Source organism: Erinaceus europaeus, chromosome 19 (genome assembly GCF_950295315.1).
Source record: "Erinaceus europaeus chromosome 19, mEriEur2.1, whole genome shotgun sequence".
NCBI classification, from domain to species: Eukaryota; Metazoa; Chordata; class Mammalia; order Eulipotyphla; family Erinaceidae; genus Erinaceus; species Erinaceus europaeus.
Window position 1 is genome coordinate 51657818 of NC_080180.1, and position 22693 is coordinate 51680510.

The 22693-nt window shown below is 41.9% G+C and overlaps 1 protein-coding gene across 5 annotated transcripts in view; it reads right to left on the reverse strand.

Moving 5' to 3' along the window:
* FHIP1A (FHF complex subunit HOOK interacting protein 1A) overlaps positions 1 to 22693 on the reverse strand; it is a 263617-nt gene that overhangs the window by 99672 nt on the left and 141252 nt on the right. The gene's annotated exons all lie outside the window — the stretch shown is intronic.

Consider the following 22693-nt stretch of genomic DNA (forward strand, 5'->3'; position numbering starts at 1 on the left):
GTGGAGGGAGAGCTTTCAGTCAGATGATATAACGACAACAGTGAAGACTATCAGTGCTGCTGTTAATCTCAGAGGCTGAAACAGCAAGACTCCTGGATATTCTTTACAGCTCCAGAACACTTGGATGCTTCTTTAAAGGTGTGAGGGGAAAACTGCATCATGTCAATTTAAATAACTGCCTCTGTGTGAAAAAACAGAACCAGGATTTCTTTTCATTATTATTCTTTAATTAATTATTTATTTTTTAACCAGTGCACTACTCAGGTCTCGCTTATGGTGGACTGGGGAATTGAACCTGGGACACTGGAACATCAGGTATGAAAGGGTTTTTTGTTTTTTTTGTATAATCAATACACTGTTTTCAGTCCAAAACCTTAGAGTGTCTAAGATCCGTTTATTTCATCCTCAGAAGGGCTTTGCATGTGATATTTGCAGAGTGTGAAGGAAGTAGAACCAGGATGAACATACAAGTCAAGGTCAAAATCTTACTAGTTAGTTTTGATGCCTGTAGGAAGTCACTGGATTCTAGTTCCTTCTAGAAAAATCCATTCTTCCTTCTCCTGGCTCTCATTCCTTGTAAGGGATCTCTGAGACAAGTACATCTCATCTGTCTGATTCTTACCCAGTCATACTTTGGAGGCAGATGCCCCCAGTATCTAACTGTATCACAAGTAGAGAGAGAATGCCAATATGAAGAAAACTTGGGAGAGAAAGACTTGTCAGACAAGTCAGCCCAGCCACATTCGAGAAGGGAAAATGAGGCCAAAGACCCTAAAAATAACAGCACGACCCAAGACACCCAGAGGCCGAAGACCTGGAATCTCTTTCTTTCTCTCTGTCTCTCTCTGCAGAGAATTAAAATGCTGCCATGTTCACAGAGTTCTGTGTGACTAGACTTATGAGAGATGTGAAAGGATTAGTATTACTTTTGCAAGATCAGAGTTTTCAGTATATTTCTGCATTTCCCTGATTTGTTTCTCTCCCTTTCCCTCCCACCCTCCCTCCCTCCCTCTCTCTCTCTCTCTCTCTCTTTCTTTCTTTCTTTCTTTCTTTCTTTCTTTCTTTCTTTCTCTTTTTCCCATTCCAAGCTTTCTCTTTCACTCTCAGATCACAGCTAGAAGTCCCAAGTGAAGCCCAGAGGAAAACAAAACTAAGCAAAGAGGTGTGAGTAGGTGCAAAAGACTGTTGTGTCTGGACTGGTCCTTTGAGTTGGGAGTGTGACCCTCTGGGCAGTCCCCCTTTCTTATACTCTGCCTGCTACAGCCCCTGGTGCCAGAGGCTGGGAGACTGGGAACACAGGGTACCACCCACTTGTGCTGGCACACCTTCAGTCTGCTCCTCTGGAAATACACAGACACTGATTCAGATTTCATAGCTGAGAGTGCTCCAACATTCAGACCCAAACCCAAACGTTTTTCTTTTCCTTTGTTCAGATAAACGACCACTACCAACAACAACAAAAAACCCAAAGGACTCTTCTTCCAAGAGTGGCTGCATGCGGTATTATTATTATTATGGTGTGGTTGCTGAGACTTGGGGGGGTGGTGGCACTCAAGGTGAGCTATCAAAATGCACACATTATAGCGTGGTTTGTCAGCAGTCTACTCTGCAGAGAGGACTGTATTCTTTCCAAAGGTATTGCTGGGGAATCACATCAGTGCAGCTCATTAGTATTATATAAAATGTTTCCCATAGGAGTTGGGTGGTAGTGCAGTGGGTTAAGCATACATGGAGTGTGAGGACCGGTGTAAGGATCCTGGTTCGAGCCCCCAGTTCCCCACCTGCAGGGGGGTTGCCTCACAAGCAGTGAAGCAGGTCTGCAGGTATCTATCTTTCTCTCCTCCCTCTCTGTCTCCCCTCCTCTCTCAATTTCTCTCTGTCATATCCAACAACAGCATAAATGGTAACAATAACAATAACAACAACAAGGGCAACAAAAATGGGAATAAAATGGCCTCCAGGAGCACTGGATTTGTGGTGCAGGCACTAAGCCCCAGCGATAACCCTGGAGGCAAAAAAAATAAAATAAAATGTTTCCCATAAATATAGAAAGAAAAATTGAGACAGAGATAACTGACATAAAAATTATGTGGGGTTTTATTTGCCCTATTAAGATATTATGTGATAACGTTCATATCAATCATAAGAGCTTAGATTCTAGTCATTTTAGAACATATCACTTTTCAACATAAACATTCTTTCAGTCTCATTCCCATGTAGACATCTCACCTAATTTTAGACTCTTGCAAACTGTAATAGTAAAGGAAGGTAAAAGTGAGTCAAAATGATAGCTTTTCCTGAGCTACCACAAACTATATTTTCATCCATCTTTCATTATCATGGTAAACATTTTAGTATTTAGTTATGCATTAATCCAGACTACGCTTTAATGCTTTAATCTATTCAAATCAAATATCCCCAACAATGGGTTTTGTAACATCCCTTGAGAAAAAGCAATAGATGGCCACAAGGAGGGGAGACAGCTTAGGAGAGAGATACTTTCATTAAGGAAAAAGTTGACAAAATTGGCGTATCTGGTAGGAAGGAACCAATGAACATGAAGAATCTGAAAATGCAGTTTAAAAAAGAGGATTTTGTTGAAATAAGGGAAGTGGGTGTACGATGAGGTTAGGAACACAGGTAGGGAGGCCACGAGATGACTGACTCAGTAGAGTGCACAGTTTGCCATGCTCGCTCATAGGAGTACCATGCAGGGGGAAGCTTCTTTAGCAGTACAGTGATGTTGGACCATCGCACCTCTCTCTTCTCTCTCTCTCTCTCCTCTCTCAGTCTCTTGCCCTCTATCTTGGGGTAGGGTGGGGGTAGAGGGGAAGGGCCTATTGAGAATCTCACAGCCTTGAAAGCCCCAGCAGAGTGGGGGTTGGGAAAGGAGATCACAGGAAGGAGAGGCAAAGAAATAAGAGAAACAGCCCCTTTTCAAAGTCAGTGACCAAATCAGAATGTCTTCAATGTGCTAGAAAGACACAGCAGGCCATTCATTCCTGTCATCGTGTCTTTCTCTAATTCCTTCCCAGCCAAGAGTCCTCTGCTAGGTTTCTAGAAATGCCTTGAGAGTTCAGGTCAATTTGAAAGGGAGAACCAAAGGTAAACTTTTTAGCTGAGTCCTCCAAGCCTGCAAGTTGGCAAACTTATAGCCCCAACTTGGGACTGGAGCTGTGAACTGGAAGAGAGGACCCTGGTTCCAGCCTTGAAGTCTTGCTAAGGAACTATGCTGGGGTGGGCAGTTTGGACTAAGGGTCAGTTTCCTAGGGCTCTGCCTGCATCATTTCATGTGCTTTACTGCAATTGATATACCAACTGCAGAAGTTGAGAACAGTCACTAAAGAAAAGTAATTAATGTCAGCAGCAAAAAAAAAAAAAAAAAGTTATTAATGTCCACTGTGCAAAAGCCTATATACAAGTGCTAATTGTAAATGGAATTCTATCTGTATTACATTTAATGGTTAAAGTGGCCTTCACTTAAGAAACCCAAAGCTCAGGAATCAACCATCTCAAATACAATTCATGGCTGACTTGTACAGGTTTTTCATTTTATCTGAGTAACTACGGGTAGAAACCCTCATTGTTTTAGAACACACTGAATTTGCTACAAGTTAATACATGAGAAGTGTATTACTGCAAATGTGTTTATCATGTCAAATTCCATCTAAGACTGAAGACTCCTCAATTATCACTAAGATTAGTGAGGTGAAGGGGGACTCATTTCAGGCCAAACTACCTCAGACAACTACTTAGAGCCTAATAAATCCTGTCAAACCTAAATCCTCCTGGGCTCTAATCCTCTGGCCAGGTTCCTTCTCTCAGCCTTCCCAGCACATGGCAATGCTGGGCTGTGACAAACAGAGCAAACCACCAATAACAATTCTCCTGGCCCTGGGCCTCCCTCAACCGGCCGTAGTTTGACTCCACTTCATGCCTTGTCCACTGCCAATCAATTCAGTGAAAGGGTGTCTTGCTTTGCTCTCCCCATGTTGTTGGGGGCGGGGGGAGTGGACACAGAAAGTTCTCTGGATACAAACATCCAGATGGTCTCAGGCCTTGATGAGGGTATGCGTCAAAAGAATGGGATTGCAGGAAATGCTTAATGAAGTAATTTCACCATGCTTTTTCATATCTCAATTTCACTCAATGAGGTTGTCAACTAGGTCATACCCAAATGTCCTGTGACTGACAGCATGAGTGGAGGATAAGGAACAGAGAGACAGAGAGAGACCTGCAGTACTTGCTTTCCCACTCACTCATGAAGCTTCCCTGCCACAGGTAGGGAGCAGGGGTTCACACCCCAGGTCCTAGCATATTACAGTAATGTGTAAGCTCAACCGACACCACTGCCCTGCCCCAGAGGAGAAAAGTTTAGATCGACATTTAAACTGAAGCCTGGATTTTGTTTGGGGACTTATTTTTTAAGAAGCAAAACCTTCCTTGGCTCTACCATAAAGCAAAGATGATAAGGTTAGACCTGGCTGGGGGTATCCTGCCCTGCCACTTGAAAAAGACTGGGCCTGAAATGACTATAGCCTGCAATGTTCCTCCGATGTGACCAATAGGGACTCAGAGGTTACACAGGCTCTGGCACTAAATATAAATATGTATTTACATATGGGCCCTGGAGCAGGTGGATGGAGGGAAATAGTTAATTGTAGCCACAGAATTTTATATATATATAAGAATGGGAGCCACTCCCTGCCCTAATCCAACTTTCTAGCCCTTTTCTCTACTCTGACACTGTTCTCTCAGACAATATTCTCATCCAACCTCAGGCTAGCTACCAAACTCAAGAAAAACTACTATAGTTGTGTGCCCCCAGGAACACGCCTAAAATGGTTCTCCCAGCTTTCTTCTACCCTAAAATCCCTAATCTCATCTGCTCTGATCCTACTCTTTGGTTCCTGTTCATTAACCATCTTGTCTCAACTTAGGTCATGCCACCCTCCAGACATCAAGTTACAGATGCTACCATGACTGCATCCCGACTTCTCTGGGCAGACAACCTCATCAGTGTGTCCTGGACCCTCGCATCTCCAGAGCTCTGGTCCACTAGGGAAAGATAGAAACAGGGGTATGGATCGACCTGTCAACACCCATGCTCAGCGGAGAAGCAGCTACAGAAGCCAGAATTACCTTCTGCTCCCCATAAACAACCTTGATCCATACTCCCAGCAGGGGAGAAGTGATAGGAGGAGGATAAGAGGGCTCTGCACTCCAGCTCCATCAGCGCCCAAAGAGAGAGAAGGAAAAGGAGAGGGACATATGGAGGTAGCTATGATGTTAGGAGCAGCATAGAGGGGAAGAGAGGTGTGAATCAGAAAAAGAAGGGGCAACTATATATAAATGTGGACAGGTAGTTGTAGAGATGATGGTTGGCCCACGTCTACAACTTTGGGGGAACTGGTGGATTGCGGTGGGGAAAGTGAAGATTCAGAACTCTGGTGGTGGGAATGGTGTGGATTCACACCCCTGTCGACATGTAATTCTGTAATATAAAACTTAAAAAAATAAAATTAAAAAAAGGGGGAAAAGCAAATCCTTTGTTGGCAAGGATTTAGACTATAAAATGTGTAGGTTTTGAAAATTTGGGGACTCACTGAAACATCACTCACTGAGACTGAATAGAAAAGCTTCTCATAGGGGGCCGGGCAGTGGTGCATCTGGTTAAGCACACATAGTACTACACACATGGACCCAGGTTCAAGCCCCCCTCCCTACCTGCAATGGGGACACTTCAGGAATGGTGAAACCAAAACCAACCTATAGTAGTTTATCTTTCTCTTTTCCTGATTCCCTCTCCCCTCTCAATTTCTCTCTGTCTTATTGTATAGAAGAAGGAAAAAAACAAACAAAAAGGAAAAGATGGCCACCAGGAGCAGTGGTGCTGGCACTGAGCTCCAGTGATAATCCAGGAGGCAAGAAGAAAAGGAAAGCTTTTCATACACATGGAGTTATATGTTGAGACATGAAAACTGAACCCCTTCGGGATAGTCTCCTCCTAAACACAATTTATCACTATCATCTTGTAATATGCAACGTTCCTTCCTCAGCACTTTTTCATTGAAAGTTTAAGGAACATCTCAGTCATGACTTCTAGCTCACCCTAAAATTTAGTTAAGGTAAATGAAGAAATAAGATTATCTGCCAGCTCCTGTGGGGTAGAATTTTGAGACAGAGACCTGGGATAAATGCTCTGGATTTCTCTAAGAGCTCTCTCTCTCTCTCTCTCTTTCAAATAGATTTTATTTTAATGACAGAGAGAGAGAGAGACACTGAGAGAGAGAGGCACTCTGAGATTAGAATACTGCTTAGCTATGACTTCTAGTGATGCTGGGGATTGAAACTGACTTTGGAGCCTCAGGATGAAAGTCTTTTTGCATAACTTTATATCCTCCCCCCTCCTTCTCTCTCTCTCTCTCCCTCTCTCTCTCTCTCCTTCTCTCTCTCCCTCTCTAGTGAACTCTCTTTCTAAAGAAGTCTTTCTTGATAATGTTCCAGAAAGAAAAAATAACCGAGACACGTTGTTCATTTTCTCTGAAAAACTAGGTTCCTTAGGGAAGTTGTGGCATTTAGTGTAGTGCCCACTACACAGCTGTATCAGCCAGAATCAGTTCCATACCAGTGGTCTTTCAAATGCTGTCAAGTGAGAAATTTCAGCTATGCAAGCTACAGTGTCGTTAAAGTGACGTGGAGATTGCCTTTTGAGATAAAAAGGTGAAAAGCCTCGGTTTTGAAAATACCCTTCATCCTCAATGCCCATGTTCAGCAGGGAAGCAATTACAGAAGCCAGACCTTCTACCTTCTGCATTCCACAATGACCTTGGGTCCATACTCCCAGAGGAATAAAGAATAGGAAAGCTATCAGGAGAGAGGATGGGATATAGAGATCTGGTGGTGGGAACTGCGTGGAGTTGTACCCCTCCTATCCTACAGTTTTGTTAATGTCTCCCTTTTATAAATAAATAAATAAATAAATAAATAAATAAATAAATAAATAAATAAAAGAAATAAATAAAAATGAAGACTCCTCAAACAGAAGCAAACATCCAGTTCAAAACTCTCAAGGTGAAGAGATAGTTATGGAACTTCTGTGATGTCTGCAGATTGGGGATTGTTCCAACCTAAAAATTAGCTGAATTATAATCATTCAGGTTGGGTACCTCCAAATTTCCTGGCTGACTGGGCATCTCCACTCCTACCCAAAACACTGTGAGGTGAGGCAACAGAGGTAAAAAAAAAAAAAGTGATTAGCATTTATTAGAACATGAGAAACAATCTCAGATGTCAACATGTTGCCGGGCTCCTAGAATATGGGCCTGTGCTGTGTAGGACCAAGCCAGAAACCACCCATTTTCATAGGCCTATGAGACAGGCCAGGAGGAGCAAGGGCTTTGGAGTTCTGCAAACAGGACTGCAGTGAAGGAAGTCATCAAGGCCTAGCTGTCACAGTGCAGACACCACGCCCCAGGCAGAAAGAATCACAGTAGCTTATGGTGGTGGTGGTGGTGATAGGATTAACCTGGGACTCTGGAGCCTCAGGTGTGAGTCTCCTTCCATAACCATTATGCTATCTTCCCCTGCTCTGCAATTTATATTTCATTTATCTATATTTTAGATGAAACAGAAATGCAGAGAGAGAGAGAATGAAAGAAACCACAGAACCAAAGCTTCCTTCAGTTCAGTGGAACCTTAGTTGCATGCATGGCAAAGCAGCATATTATCCGCGTAAGCTGTTTTGCCAGTCCATGACATGGCAATTTAAAAAGACACTACTATGTCCTTTGGGAAAAAAAAACAGAGTAACTGGAGGTGATTAAGCTTTGTGAAATAAGTTAGGAATTGAAAGACACCTGCCAAATGATTTCCCTCATGTGTGAAATATGGAGAACTGAAACAGGGGCCAGGTGGTAACACATCTGGTTAAGTGCACACATTACAGTGTGCAAGGTCATAGGTTCAAGTCCCTGGTCCCCACCTGCAAGGGGTAAGCTTCACAAGTGGTGAAGCAGGACTGTCTCTTTTCCTTTTTTTAAATTATTATTAGTGATTCAATATTAATTTACAAAATTGTATGCCAACAGAACTACGATTCCACACTGTTCCCACCACCAAAATTCTGAATCCCTGATCCCTCCATTGCAGTCCACCGTGGTTCTACCAAAGTTGCAGACATGGGTTAACTACAACTGTCTACATTTGTACATAATTGCCCCTTTTTTCTTCCAGGACCAGTCCTCTCTTCCCTTCTATGCCACACATAACACCCTATAACTCCATCCACATATTTCTCCCCCTTTTGTCCTCTCTCTCTCTCTTTCTCTCTCTCTCTCTGGGACCTGATGGAGCTAGAGTTCAGAGCCCTCTTATCCTCTTCATCCTCACTTCTTCCCCACTGGGAGTATGGATCAGAGTTCTTTTTGAGGTGCAGAAAGTAGGAGTTCTGGATTCTGTAATTGCTTCTCTGCTGGATATGGGCATTGGCAGGTTGATCCATATGCCCAGTCTGTATCTTTGCCTAGTGGGGTAGAGGTCTGGAGATGCAAGGTTCCAGGACACATTGGTGAGGTCGTCTACACAGAGAAGTCAGGATGGAGTCATGGTAGCATTTGCAACTTGATGTCTGAAAGGTGGCAGGGCATAAAATGAGTCTGTCTCTTTTCCTCTCTATCTCTCTCTCCCCTTTCAATTTCTCTCTGTCTCTATCCAATAATAAATAAAAATATTTTTAAAAATTAAAAAGAGGGGGGTTGGGCAGTAGTGAAGCGGGTTAAGCGCACATGGAGCAAAGCACAAGGACCAGCGTAAGGATCCTGGTTCAAACCCTGGCTCCCCACTTGCAGGGGGGTCGCTTCACAAGCAGTGAAGCAGGTCTACAGGTGTCTATCTTTCTTCCCCTCTGCCTTCCCCTCCTCTCTCCATTTCTCTCTGCCTTATTCAACAGTGATGACATCAACAACAACAATAATAAATACAACAATAAAACAACAAGGGCAACAAAAGGGAAAATAAGTAAAAAAAATTAAAATAATTAAAAAAAAGAGAATTGAAACATATTAACTTGCAAAAAGGGATGGAGGGAGAGAAAGTAGCCAACCTGTACCTAAGACCTTGAGAGAACTATTGTAGTTATCTTTTTTGAGGTTGCAAAGAATTTTGGTGGTGGGACAAGGATGTAACCATATTACTATTATATCACAATCTTGTGAATTTTAATGCTTTTAAAGGAAAATCTTCTACAAATACTAAAAAAAACATTCCAGGAGAAGGAAAGTTTAATTTAAAATCCTTCCCTCCTGAGCAGCAAATTCACTGGCCTCAGCTCAAGCAGCACAGGCTCTGAGGTTTACACAAATCAAGATAAGACTCCTGAGAAGTAAACACGGAGAGATGAGGGTGCCAACTGTTGTTCTGCCTGCAGGAACACACTGACAGCCAGCTTGGGAATTAAACTGTTGAGCAAAGCCGCTTCCCTGTTCTTATCCTATAAAGGCTTTCATCTTACAAAAAGGCATACTGAATAGTAGCTAGGGTTGATGCTGAGAACAACTCTGTCCAAGGTACTATTTTAAAGACATAACACCACAGACTGTTTATATTATTTCAACAGCCCTGTGGACAATACATTCCTTTTACACAGATAGAGGAACTGAGGCACAGACAGGTGAAGACGTAAGTCAGGGTCATATAGACATCATGGGATCTGGTCAGAGTGTTGATTGATTGGACAGTAAACAGCTGAAAAGGTCCTAAACTCTTGTTCTTCTATAAAAGTCAAAAATAATTTCTTGGGGGCTGGGAGGTAGTGAAGTGGGTTAAATGCACATGGTGCAAAGTGCAAGGACTGGATTAAGGATCTTGGTTCAAGCCTCCGGCTCCCCACCTGCAGGGGGGTCACTTCATAAGCAGTGAAGCAGGTCTGCAGGTGTCTGTCTTTCTCTCTCCCTCTCTATATTCCCCTCCTCTCTTGATTTCTCTCTGTCCTATCCAACAACAACAGCAATAACAATGATAAACAACAAGGACAACAAAAGGAAAAAAATAGCTTCCAGGAGCAGTGGATTCATACGTAGTGCAGACACCAAGCCCCAGTGATAACCCTGGAGGCAAATAATAATAATTTCTTGATGTGTTGCACCAAAGTAAAGAACTCTAGGAGGGTGGAAGGCTTTCAGATCTTGGTGCAAGATGTTAGAGGAGGACCTAGGCTGGGGATGAAAGTATGTTGCAGAAAACTGAGAAACTGCATGCATGTACCAACAACTGTATTTACTATAAAACATTAATCTGCCAACAATAAAAAACACAGTACATAAAGATGATAATAATACTGAAGGGGGGTAGGTGGCTCGATGGTAAAGCACATGCTTTGTATTCGAGCACTAAGCTTTGTGTGGCTTATGGAAAGATCCCTGGCTCCACAGAATAACAGCAAAGACAGAAAACAAACTGGGACATAATAAAAGGTAAAGCAGAATTCTAGTCTCTCACCCCCTTTCTGTCTTACACACAGAGACAATGAAAAATAAGTGAGAATTGAGAGCTGGGTGGTGGTGCACCTAGTTAAGTGCACACATAATCAAGTACCTGAGTTTGTGCCCCCACTTCCCAACTTCAGTGGGAGGATGTGTTACAAGTGAAGCAGGTCTGCAGGTGTCTTTCTTTCTCTCTACCTCTCCTTCCCCTCTCAATTTCTCTCTATCCTATCAAATACAACAGAAAGGGAATGGCTGCCAGAAGCAGTATATTCATTATGTAGGTAATAACCTTGTTGGAAAAAATAAACAAATAAATAAATATGGAAATTAAGTGTAGTTCTTGAAGACTTAGAAATGAGCTCTGTAACTCCAGGGAGTAAAAGACACTCTAACTGCAATCCATGCCCAGGTAGAAGACTTAGGAAGTAAGATTCACACATTCAGAAGAAATAATCTCCATCTAGAAGATAAGGCCAGCCCACTCTTTCAATCCAAAGATGAGGGTGAGGAATGGTTCAGAAAGACTGAAGCAATGCTCTGTGAAATTGCAGACTCTGTCAAAAGATTGAATATAATAATGATAGGTATATCTGAGGAGGAGGACAAGGCCATAGGCCCAAAGTCCATTTCAGAGCAATTTTAGCTGAGCACGTCCCTCACTTAGGAAACTCTCAGACATTCTCATTTAAGAGGCAGAATGATCACCCAGATTTATAAATACAAAAAGACCAACACCAAGCCACATTATTGTAAAACTATCAAAAGTCAATGCGAAGGAAAATTTTTTACTGGCTGCTAGGGAAAGGAAAGAACTTATATACAGAGGCAGAGCTATAAGACTTTCGTCAGATTTCTCTTCACAAACTCTAAAGGTAAGAAGAGAGTGGAATGGCAGATTCAAATTTCTAAAGGAGAGGGAATTCCAGCCACGAATATTGTATCCTGCAAAATTATCCTCCAAATATGAGGGAGAAATAAAGATTTTCTCAAATATTCAAGAACTAAAGGAGCTTTCCACAATCAGCCCCACCTTACACGAACTACTAAACTGAGTCCCACAAGAAAGGAGGGAGCAAAGGAATACACATTCCAAACACCAAGTTGCAGATGTTACCATGACGCCAACCTGACTCCCTGAGAAAGCTGACCTCACCAATGTACCCTGGAACCTCGCCTCTCCAGAGCCCTGCCCCACTAGGGAAAGATGGGGACAGGCTGGGAGTATGGATCAACCTGCCAATGCCCATGTCCAGCAGAGAAACAATTACAGAAGCCAGACTTCCCACCTTCTGCACCCCATAATGACCCTGGGTTCATGCTCCCAGAGAGATAAAGAATAGGAAAACTTCCAATGGAGGGGATGGGATAGGGAACTCTGGTGGTGGGAAATGTGTGGAATTTCACCCCTATTATTCTACAGTTTTGTTAATATTTTCTATTTTATAAATAAATAAAATAAAATCTCTTCAATATTATCTATTTAAAAAATAGAAATGAGCTCTGTAAAGACAGTGTTACTTACAGCAACGTTCACTTTTATGGATATGGATTTCACCAGCAAACATCATGGGTTTCCAGACAACTGACACTAAAGGAACCTCCAACAAAACACAAGTGTATAGTGGCTGGGGTGCTGATAAGGCAGTGCTTATCAGCAGGGAGATAACAGGGCACCATTTGTGGAAGAAGGAAAAGAAACACACAGAGAAGAGCTCTGTCTATGCAGGCTCAAGAACTCTAGGTGGCTGTCTCAGGGAGGGCACTGGGCACCTGAGGACAGGGGGACACGTGGGCTTGCTTTCCATGCAGCACTGTTTTCACTGTTCACACTGGGTGCCATATTGATGGATTACTTAGCAAAAACACTTCTTTTTTTGTCATTTTACAAAATAAAGCAGGAGAGCTCCCTCAAGAAAAGGAAAACACCTAAGTCCAACTTCAGTGTGGCAATAACAAGGTACTTGAGGTATCTTCTTTGTCTCCACATGAAAGGGACGTGGCCAGCAATGACACTGCCTGCCGGGGAGGAGCCAGGATAAAAGAGCATCTCCACACACTATTTGAATCCAGTATAAAGAAAGCAAAATGTCTGGAAATGCTTAATAGAAAACACACAAAGAAAAACCAACTACATCTGTAGGGCTTTGAATTGTTAACTTCTGCTGAAGTAAATATGAATGAAAATGATGTGTTAGGAAAAGTACAGCGAATTCAGCAGAGTAGAAGTTTTTTTTTAAATATATTATTTATTTATTTCCTTATTTACTGGATAGAGACAGAATGAGAGGAAAGGGGAAGATAGAGGAGAGGTAGAGATTCAGAGAGACATCTGCAGCACTGCTTCACCACTCATGAAACTTCTTCCCCCCTTCCCTATAGGTGGGGCTTGGGGACTTGAACCCTGGTCCTTGCATATTGTAATGTGTGCATTTAACTGGGTATGCCACCATCTGGCACCCAGAGTGGTAGTTTTATTTTGTTGTTGTTTTATTTTCAGAAATTTTTTTGTCCCAAGTGTTTTCACTGGGGCTTTGTACCTGTCCAATCCACTTGCTCCTAGTAGATTCCTTCGCCCCCCCCCCCTTAACATACAGTGACCTCCCCCCCACACACACACACACTTACAAAAATTTAATCTTTGAAAAGGTTCCCAGACTATTCAATTTGGAATGGAGAGTCTCTTCAACAAATGGTGTTGGAAAAACTGGACTGAAACATGCAAAATAAGGTTGAAACATGCAAAATAATGAAATTGAACCATTATACTTCACCAAAAACAGAAGTAAATTCCAAATGGATTAAGATAAAGAATGAGCCACAGAGAGGGAGAGATAGGGAGGAGAGACACCACAGCACCATGCCATCACTCCCATGTGGTGACCAGGGGCTCAAATCCTGGTCCTCATGCATGGGAACACTGCATACTCCTGGTAGGTTTTATTTTTTCTTTTTGAATATTTTATTTATTAATGAGAAAGTTAGGAGGAGAGAGACAGAGAAAAAAACAGACATCAATCTGATACATATGCTGTTAGGGATCGAACTCAGGATCTCATGTTTGAAAGTCCAATGATTTATCCCCTGCGCCTCCTCCGGGCCACTGTACTGTAGTTTATGTTTAAGAGAAACCTACTTTGTGCTTATTTTAGTATTATTGTGCCATACTACTTACTATATTAAACTTATACATTTTACTTTAAACTTATGAGGGTCACACACTCTAGGATTTTGGAAAGTCAGTGTTCTGCCAAAATTTTTGTCAATCAGGATCCAAGGTTCTTCAGATAAAGTAGGAGGAACCCTGACGTTCACTAGGACCCATTTCATGGGCCCCCAAGGCTTTCAATAAAACCAATCAAAAACTAATCAAAAACCAATCAAAGTAAATGTAAACCATTGTGAAGATTTTCTCCTACCCAAAAATTTCAGAATTGCACTTTACTGGGGTTCTACTTGAAGAGTGACAACTACTCATGACTTTTTACATGATTTGGCTTTTTCTCTAAGATGTATTTTCTACATCCACAGAGTCCAGGCTTTCAGACTAACATTTGCACTGAAAACTTACTATGCACCCACAAACAAGCTTCTTTTTTCCCCTCTATCTCTTCTGCCCCTTGAACCTGTTTTTTTAAATTATTATTTCTTTATTGGGGAATTAATGTTTTACAGTCAACAGTAAATACAATAGTTTTTACATGCATAATATTTCTCAGATTTCCATATAACAGTACAGCCCCACTAGGTCCTCTGCCAGCATGTGCCAGGACCTGAACTCTGCCACCCCACCCCACCCCAAAGTCTTTTACTTTGGTGCAATACACCAACTCCAATCCAAGTTCTGCCTAATTTTTTCCCTTCTGATCTTGTTTTTTCAACTTCCGCCTGTGAGTGAGATTATCCCATATTCATTCTTCTGTTTCTGACTTATTTCACTTAACATGATTTCTTCAAGCTCCATCCAAGATGGGCTGAAAACAGTCACCATTTTTAATAGCTGAAGTCACCATTTTTAATAGCTGAGTCATATTTTATTGTGTATATATACCACAACTTGCTCAGCCACTCATCTGTTGTTGGACACCTGGGTTGCTTCCAGATTTTGGCTATTACAAATTGTGCTGCTAAGAATATATGTGTACACAGATCTTTTTGAATGGGTGTGCTGGGTTCCTTAGGATATATCCCCAGAAAAGAAATTGTAGGGTCATAGGGTAGGTCTGTTTCTAGCCATAAACAAGCTTCTCATACTTCCTCTTATAAAAGCATTACTCTTGTTAACAGCAGATAGCTCAGCTCTGAAGTCTTCATTTTGCCATAGCCATTGGCCTCTGGAATTCTGAAGGAGAATTTTGTAGGAGACTGGTTACTCCTAAACAGCGTAAGTGGGAGGAACATCAGTTCTTCTCTCCTCATGCACAAGAAGGCACACACATACACACAGGTCAAGCTTTGCACACGAATGTAAAGACTCGGCGTCCATTGTTTCCTGTCTCAAGACTATGATAGAAAAGCCATATGTAATTTGCAATTAACAAAGGATAATGGGAACTCTAATTCCTGCCTGGGGAGCCAGAATTTGGGCTTATGCAATGGCTTTCCCAGAAATATGAGTAGAAGTAGGAGTCATTTAGAGCAAGGGACTCCTCTGTCACAGTAAGGATGCCTTGATGGCTGGCTGGCTGCCAGCACCCCCCCCCCCAGAAGGCACACAGAGAGGCTGCCCTCATGGGGAGGAAGACATTAATTTATCTACAAGCCTCCAGAAGCAACTGGGCAAAACACAGCTCTCCCATGCCTTGCTCCAATTCATCGACACTTGCCTCTAGAGTGACTGGCACAGACTTGAGTGGTTTTGGGGTATTTTTACTTCTTTAATTAAAACTCTTCTCTGCCAAATTAACATGTGTGTATCTATGCCTTGTGTGCAGCAGGGAAAAGAGAGAGGAAGCACATACAAGAAGAAAAATCAAAGACAGTGTTCTAGAGTGAATTGCTCCTTAGATACATTTTACACTTGGCACTAATTCTCCCAAGAATTAGTGACTCAGGTGGAAAATGGTGAGCAAGCAGAGTGGACAAGGGTTCAAAACACCCCTCAAAACACCCTGCATTTCAGAGCTAACTAAGTGCTCAAATCAAAGGAGTTGTGAAGAGGGTATGGGAGCAGAAGAGGAACCTGGCTAGCTCCTGTTTTGTAAGAGTAATTTTATGTAATATTAACACAGAGATTCCTTCATGTCATGTCAGAAAAGATTTTTAAAAAATGACCTGACTTAAGACTTCTGAAATGAAATTACATCCTCAGATCAGTTCTAATGTTGGTGTCAAAAGGCAAAACATGTAAATACTCAAATTTACAACTCTTCTTCTTCTTCTAGCGTTTGCCCTTCTTCCGTAGCCAGTCAACAGTGTCAGGTTGAGCCTGATGTCAAGTTTCGAGACCTCCTTTGAATCTGGAGAGGTGGCAGTCATTGACTATGTGGGTCATAGTCTGTCTGTAGCCGCAGGGGCAGTTCGGGTCGTCTCTGGCTCCCCAGCGATGGAACATAGCGGCGCACCGGCCATGGCCTGTTCGATAGCGATTGAGGAGGGCCCAATCATAACGTGCTAGGTCAAAGCCGGGCTGACGCTTGCAGGGGTCTGTGATGAGGTGTTTGTTCTTTACCTCAGCTGACTGCCAACTCTGTTTCCAAGAGTCTGGAACAGAGAAGTTCAGTGTAGGCGTAGGGGACCAGATTGGATGACGAGACGTCAAGCGTCGAACACGGTGGGCGAAGATATCCGCGTGTATTGGCAAGTCCGGTCGAGCATAGACGTGGGAAATGAATTTAGATGATGCCGCATCCCGACTCAATACCCTTTAGCAAGGTACTTGGTGGACTCTTACAATTCTTTTCCTCATTAAACTGGAGAAACAAGTGAGGATCCAACAAAGCAGTTGACAAGGTCAGGCTATACAACAAAAATAGCATGTACCTTCGAATGCAAGAATTACTTTCATCAGAGTGAGGAACTCACACTCTGAGAACAGTTTAAGCTAAAAGCAATCAAGCAAATAGCAGCTACATATTTACAATCCCCCACAAAAACAAACATAAAAGTGTCTGAAATTTTTTTTTCTGATTTTTTAAGGGTCAAGGATGTAATTACAATGAATAAAGTTACTATAAAACATCAGAACTTTCTTCAGAATAACTACTCCTAGGGCAGCTCACCAAACATTAACTAATTACATAGCAAATCTACACTAAATTGCAAGTAGATTAATATTTCTTGTTTTCATGGAAAGTGAATCCAATGTTAAACCATCCAGGAGACAACTCAAGAAAAATTAAAGACAGATTTTTCCATTGAGTAAACACATCTCTGTTTTTTAAATATTGTAAACTGACACCCACAAATATAGCATATAAACACTGCCAATTAGAAATTCAATAATAAACATCAGGTTCTGTAGAAAGACTTCTTTAAAAAAAAATCATTAAAAAGATTTCTCAACTGTGAGGAAAAGTATGCTCTTAGAATGAGAACCAAGAAAATGTAAGTGTTTGGGTTCTTAGTAGCCCACCTCATGCTAGTTTTAGCATTGACTAATAAATGGGTAGAGAAATTTGTAGTGCTACAAATTCTGGTTTTGCCACACAAATGACTCATTTCTAGAGTCTTTCTGTGCAAAACCTAAAGATAATGTTGAGCTTTAAATCTTACCATACTTAGTTCTGAAGACTTCCAATGAATATACTTTAAAAATAGGAGTATTTATCTTCACAAGAGACTGCTTTGTGTGTTTCCTTATTGTGAGGGAAAAAATGACAATATTCTCTCCAAAAAGCTGCCACAACCTATTTCTGTTTTATGTTCTGAGCATCTAAGCCTTAAAGTAAGGAAACTGTAAGGAACTATAGGAGAGCCAAAAAATAATAAATATTTTACAGGATTATCTCACAAAGACATCTTCTTTAGTCTAACATAATCAGTATTCTATATTTGTTGCCTGCACAAAACTGTAATTACTAGTTGATTTGATCAAAATTACTAGTTGACTTGAGCAATTCAGTTTGTCAGCCAGTCTTCAGGGTAATTAGTCAAATCAACAGTATATCAAAATGACTAATATGCTTCTGAATCATGGATTGGATTAACTACAATGTGGAGGCAATGTTTGGAATCAGATCCAAAAACCCCAGTTCATTGGGTTTAACTCCATCGACTATTTTCCTCATAATTTAATTTACTCAATACACAGATGAGTTTTCATTTCCATTCCAGGGGAAGAGAAAAATAACAATAAAAGCCAAAGTACAAGATTCAATGAGATGAGACACTCTATTTCCAAAAAAATACAGGAAGAGGGAAAGGAGAGTCGTTTTCCTGTTGTGTGAAGGGGGTAGAGTCAAGGAGAAAGAAACAGAAATGGATGCCTACCAATCAAACCACCTCTCGGTGCTTCAAATTCCATTAAAGCCTAGAATCCTGCTGATTTAATGCCAAATACCTCTAAAATGTTCTTACCCAAGAAAAGTGTGTGTGTGTTGAAAGAACAAGGAAAGCAATACATTTAAAGGCTGGAAAAAATTTTCTCCCGTTTACTTGGGTCAGTGAAACATCCATCATACAGAGACACAAATACCTTACAGAATAAAAGATAAGAGGAACCACACAGCGAAGGATCAAAGAGCCCAGGCCTCTTGGGGAATCAAACAAGTAAGTGTCTGAACAGATCCTCCAGTGATTTCTCTACAAAATCTAACTTAGTGGGGAGAGGGGAGAGGAGGGGGGCACAAAACAGAACATGCTAGTCCAAAAACAAATGTGCCTAAAAAAATTATTATTTCTAGTTTGGCTCTCTCTCAAGAGAGAATTTTTTTCACTGTCATTAAATGGAATAACTATATAATGAAAATAATTCAAGCAAAAATGTTCAAGTCATTCAACTATACCCAGACATGTGCAGTTAGCACATGTTCATTGTAACAGCACACCCAGTGTAAATGGTGACCAATATATTTGGGAAATGGTGGCACAAGTGTCGAAAGGACCTAGGTACAGGTGTGTTGAATAGATGCCATCAGATGTAATGCCACCTTCCTAGCTATGAAGAGGAGCACCCTGTCTGTCCCTGTCCTAGTACAGTTCAAAGGCAAGCTGTCATTATAAGTTGAGGAGAGCATAATTCAGAGTAAAAGTACAACTTGTCTGGGATAAGGAAAAAAAAAGTCAGCATCCCCAAACCTTTGGTTGCCAGGTTCAAAAATGGAATGACCACCCACTAAGCTTTAAACCTACCTTATTAGCATCTTTCTTTTCTATAGCTCTTAAGTGACATATCCCTGGGGTGATAAGAGTCTCTGCTTTGATTTGTGTCATTTCAGAACTAAACTGGTTTCCTTGAGGGTATGAATGACATCTTCTATTATTTATTCATGGGCAATTCAGGACCACTTCCCCACTCTTACAAAACATGTGATGTGGAGCATTCCCTGGACCTCTGGGAATGAGCAGCTCATGAAAACATGTTTGTCTCAACAAGAAATAGTAACAGCCAACAGAGAGAAGGGTGGCATTTACTAACACCTGCTCTGCTCCAGGAACCACATTAGACTGACTTTCTCACAACTGCCCACTAAGGTGGGGACTGCCATTCCATTCTATAGATGAAGAAACTGGAGCTCAGAGAAAAGTGGCCACTTACCTGCCTAATAAGAGTTGGAGGAATCAAAAGTTCCAGGTTCAAGCCCCTGGCCCCCACCTGTAGGGAAGTCACTTCACAGGCAGTGAAGCAGGTCTGCAGGTGTCTATCTTTCTCTCCCCCTCTCTGTCTTCCCCAACTCTCTCCATTTCTCTCTGTCCTATGTAACAATGACGACATCAATAACAACAACAATAACTACAACTACAACAACAATGGAAAACAACAAAGGGAACAAAAGGGAAAATAAATATAAATATAATAAAATATAAAAAAAAATGAATAGTGGGAGTCCGGCAGTAGCACAGCGGGTTAAGCACACGCGGCGCTAAACGCAAGGACTGGCGTAAGGAGTCCCTTCACAGGTGGTGAAGCAGGCCTGCAGGTGTCTATCTTTCTCCCTCTCTTCTTGAGTTCTCTCTGTCCTATCCAACAATGACATCAACAATAATAATAATAACCACAACGACGCTAAAACAACAAGGGCAATAAAAGGGGAAAAAATAGCCTCCAGGAGCAATGGATTTGTGGTGCAGGCACGGATCCCCAGCAATAATCCTGGAGGCAAAAAAAAAAAAAGTAGTTACCATTAGCTGTTTTTCAATCTGTGCCCTCCAAAAGGTAAGAGCTTTTGAGCTGAGGTAGTGCTTTGAACATTTAAAATAAAATGAATATTAACACTCTCTAAGTTGTCAATCCATTGTTCTCATCAGATAAAGACTATAGATCTCCACAGAAGATTTATCTGGGGGAGTGGGAGTGTCTACAAGGGTTCAAAGGACAACTAGAGCTCTAAGCTCAGCTCCAGCAGCAGCTTCCTCTCTCAGCTGCCACTTACATCCTCAGTAGAGTAGCGTGTCTTGCCTGGCTGGGAGAGCTTCCTTCCTCCCAACAGATCATCAGCACTACAGGCACAGATTCTCCTGCCACTTCTTAACAAAGGAGGAGGCAACTGATGCCTACAGTCTTTTATGACAGGGGGCAAGGGATGGCCAATCAGCAGCACCAGCACACAAAAGCATGTCACAACTGTGCTCTCCTGGTTGCTGCATAGACACAGCCCACATTAAACAGAACTGCCAAGATAAAGAGTCACCATGTGGTTTACAAACTGAAGGGATAGGGCTGGAAAGATAGTGTAGTGGTTGTGCAAAAGGGCTTTCATGCCTGAGGGTCCAAGGTCCTGGATCCTGGAGAGAATTTGACCGGAGCCAAACTAGGCTGCAGCTTACTCAGCAAGGCGGGAGAGGAACCAGGAACTCTCGTGGCTGAGTGGGAACGCAATGCAATTCTGCCTTTATTCATCTGCCTTTATATCTTCTGAGGCGGAAGTGGCAAGCTGGAAAAAGGAACTGGCTAGAAGAGTGGGTGGAGAGAAGGAAAAGAGCAGGAATTCCATCTAACCAGTGGGGATTAAACCAGTGCCCTGCAGGCAGGGCGGGTCTCAGACAAAACAATGATTATGTAATAGACCACAGCGTTAAGGAATGCAGGAGGTCTGGTGTAATAACCAACAAAAATTAATTTTTAAAAAAAACCTCAAGGACAGGTCACATTTTAGCCTCCTCCACACACACACATAGACCCCTCCTTTTATCTGATTCAAACACTGGCACCTGGGAAGCTCTAAGTGGGGCAAGAAGGAATTCAATGGTGACAATGCCAGAACATTTGATTAGGCTAATCAGAATGCCTTTGTCTTCTTCCCAGAGTTGAAAGTATTGATCCCTTTGCCCTATAAGGCATAAGTGGTCCTCCAAATTTGGTCTGCTTGTCTGGGAAGCCAGATGGAGAGATGTGGATGAGTAACCAAGGTAGATGAGAAACAGCAAGACATAGTGAAAAAGCAAAGAATCTGAAAACCAGAAAGCCAGATTCTCCTTCTGCTCCTAAAGAGCTGTATAAACCTGGAAAGGTTACTTAACCTCCGTGTCACACTTCCTTTATCTTCCAAACACTGAGGCTGGGGCTAGGAGATAACTCAGCTGCTTAAGACTGTGTGTCTTACCTTGTGTGAGGTTCTGGGTTCACCCACATGGGAGCACCATGGATTGCACCAAGGGGAATTCCATAGATGGTGGAATGGTGCTTTAGTGTCTCTCCCTCCCATTCTCCTTCCCTCCATCCTTTCAAACTTAAGAGTAAAAATTGGGCCAAGGAGGTAGTTCGTATATAGCATGTTGCCAAGAGGCCCTGGGTTCATTCTCCAATGCTGTATCTAAGAAAACAAAACACTGGGGAGTCCGGCGGCAGCACAGCAGGTTAAGTGCACATGGCTCAAAGGGCAAGGACCAGCGTAAGGATCCCGGTTCGAGGCCCTGACTCCCCACCTGCAGGGGAGTCACTTCACAAGCAGTGAAGCAGGTCTGCAGGTGTCTATCTTTCTCTCCCCCTCTCTGTCTTCTCCTCCTCTCTGCATTTCTCTCTGTCCTATCCAACAATGACGACATCAATAACAACAATAACAACAAAAAAAAAACACAACAAAGGCAACAAAAGGGAAAATAAATAAATATTGAAAAGAAAACACTTGTGCTATATTAATCAGTATAGTCTCCTCTAGTTCCCAGATTCTAGATTTCTACAAAACCATCATAAGTCAACCAAAGAAGCACTCACAGAGTACTATATGATCACTACTCTAAGTGCTTTGGAGTCAATACAATCTGAGCCATGACCCTTGTGCTATGTCATTTATCACATTAGCATTGACTCACCAAAAAGTGACTGGTCAACAAAACAAAGAGCAAGTAGTCAACAGGACAGCAAAACACCTGAAGCTTCCCACTCCAGCGGAAGTACACTCTTTGAAATTGTGAAATAAACAATTTTGCGTATATAGCAGAAGTCTGTTTTTAAAGTCATAATCCACTGCCCCCCTCCAGCAGCAGAAGTGTTTATTAGTCATTTAAATCTGGAAGTAAACTATATGTCCACTACAGACAAACTGAAAACAAAAATTATCTGAACTTATTATAATGGGGACTTAGAATATAATTTAATGGCTCAAATGCTCACACTATTATGCTTATCAGGAAAAACAAGATACATATGGTATGGCCAGAATTATATATGAATTCCCTACCTTACCATGCACCTATATTCACACTAGACTTGGAGGACATGTAATGTGTGAATAGCAGTTATTCCAAATGTGTTTGATTTTCTCCTTTTGTGTTTTCATATTCCAAATTCTCTATTTTTTATATGGAATGACTTTCTTTTTTGCCTCCAGGGTTATCTCTGGGGCTTGGTGCCTGCACTATAAATTCACTGCTCCCGGAGGCTATTTTTCCCTTTTTGTTGCTCTTGTTGTTGTTGTTGTTGTCATTGCTGTTGTTGTTGTTGTATAGGACAGAGAGAAATTGAGAGAGGAAGAGAAGACAGAAAGGGGGAGAGAAAGATAAGACACCTGCAGACCTGCTTCACCACTTGTGACTTGACCCCTCTGCAGGTGGGGAGATGGGGGCTCAAACCAGGATCCTTAAGCTGGTCCTTGAGCTTTGCGCCATGTGTG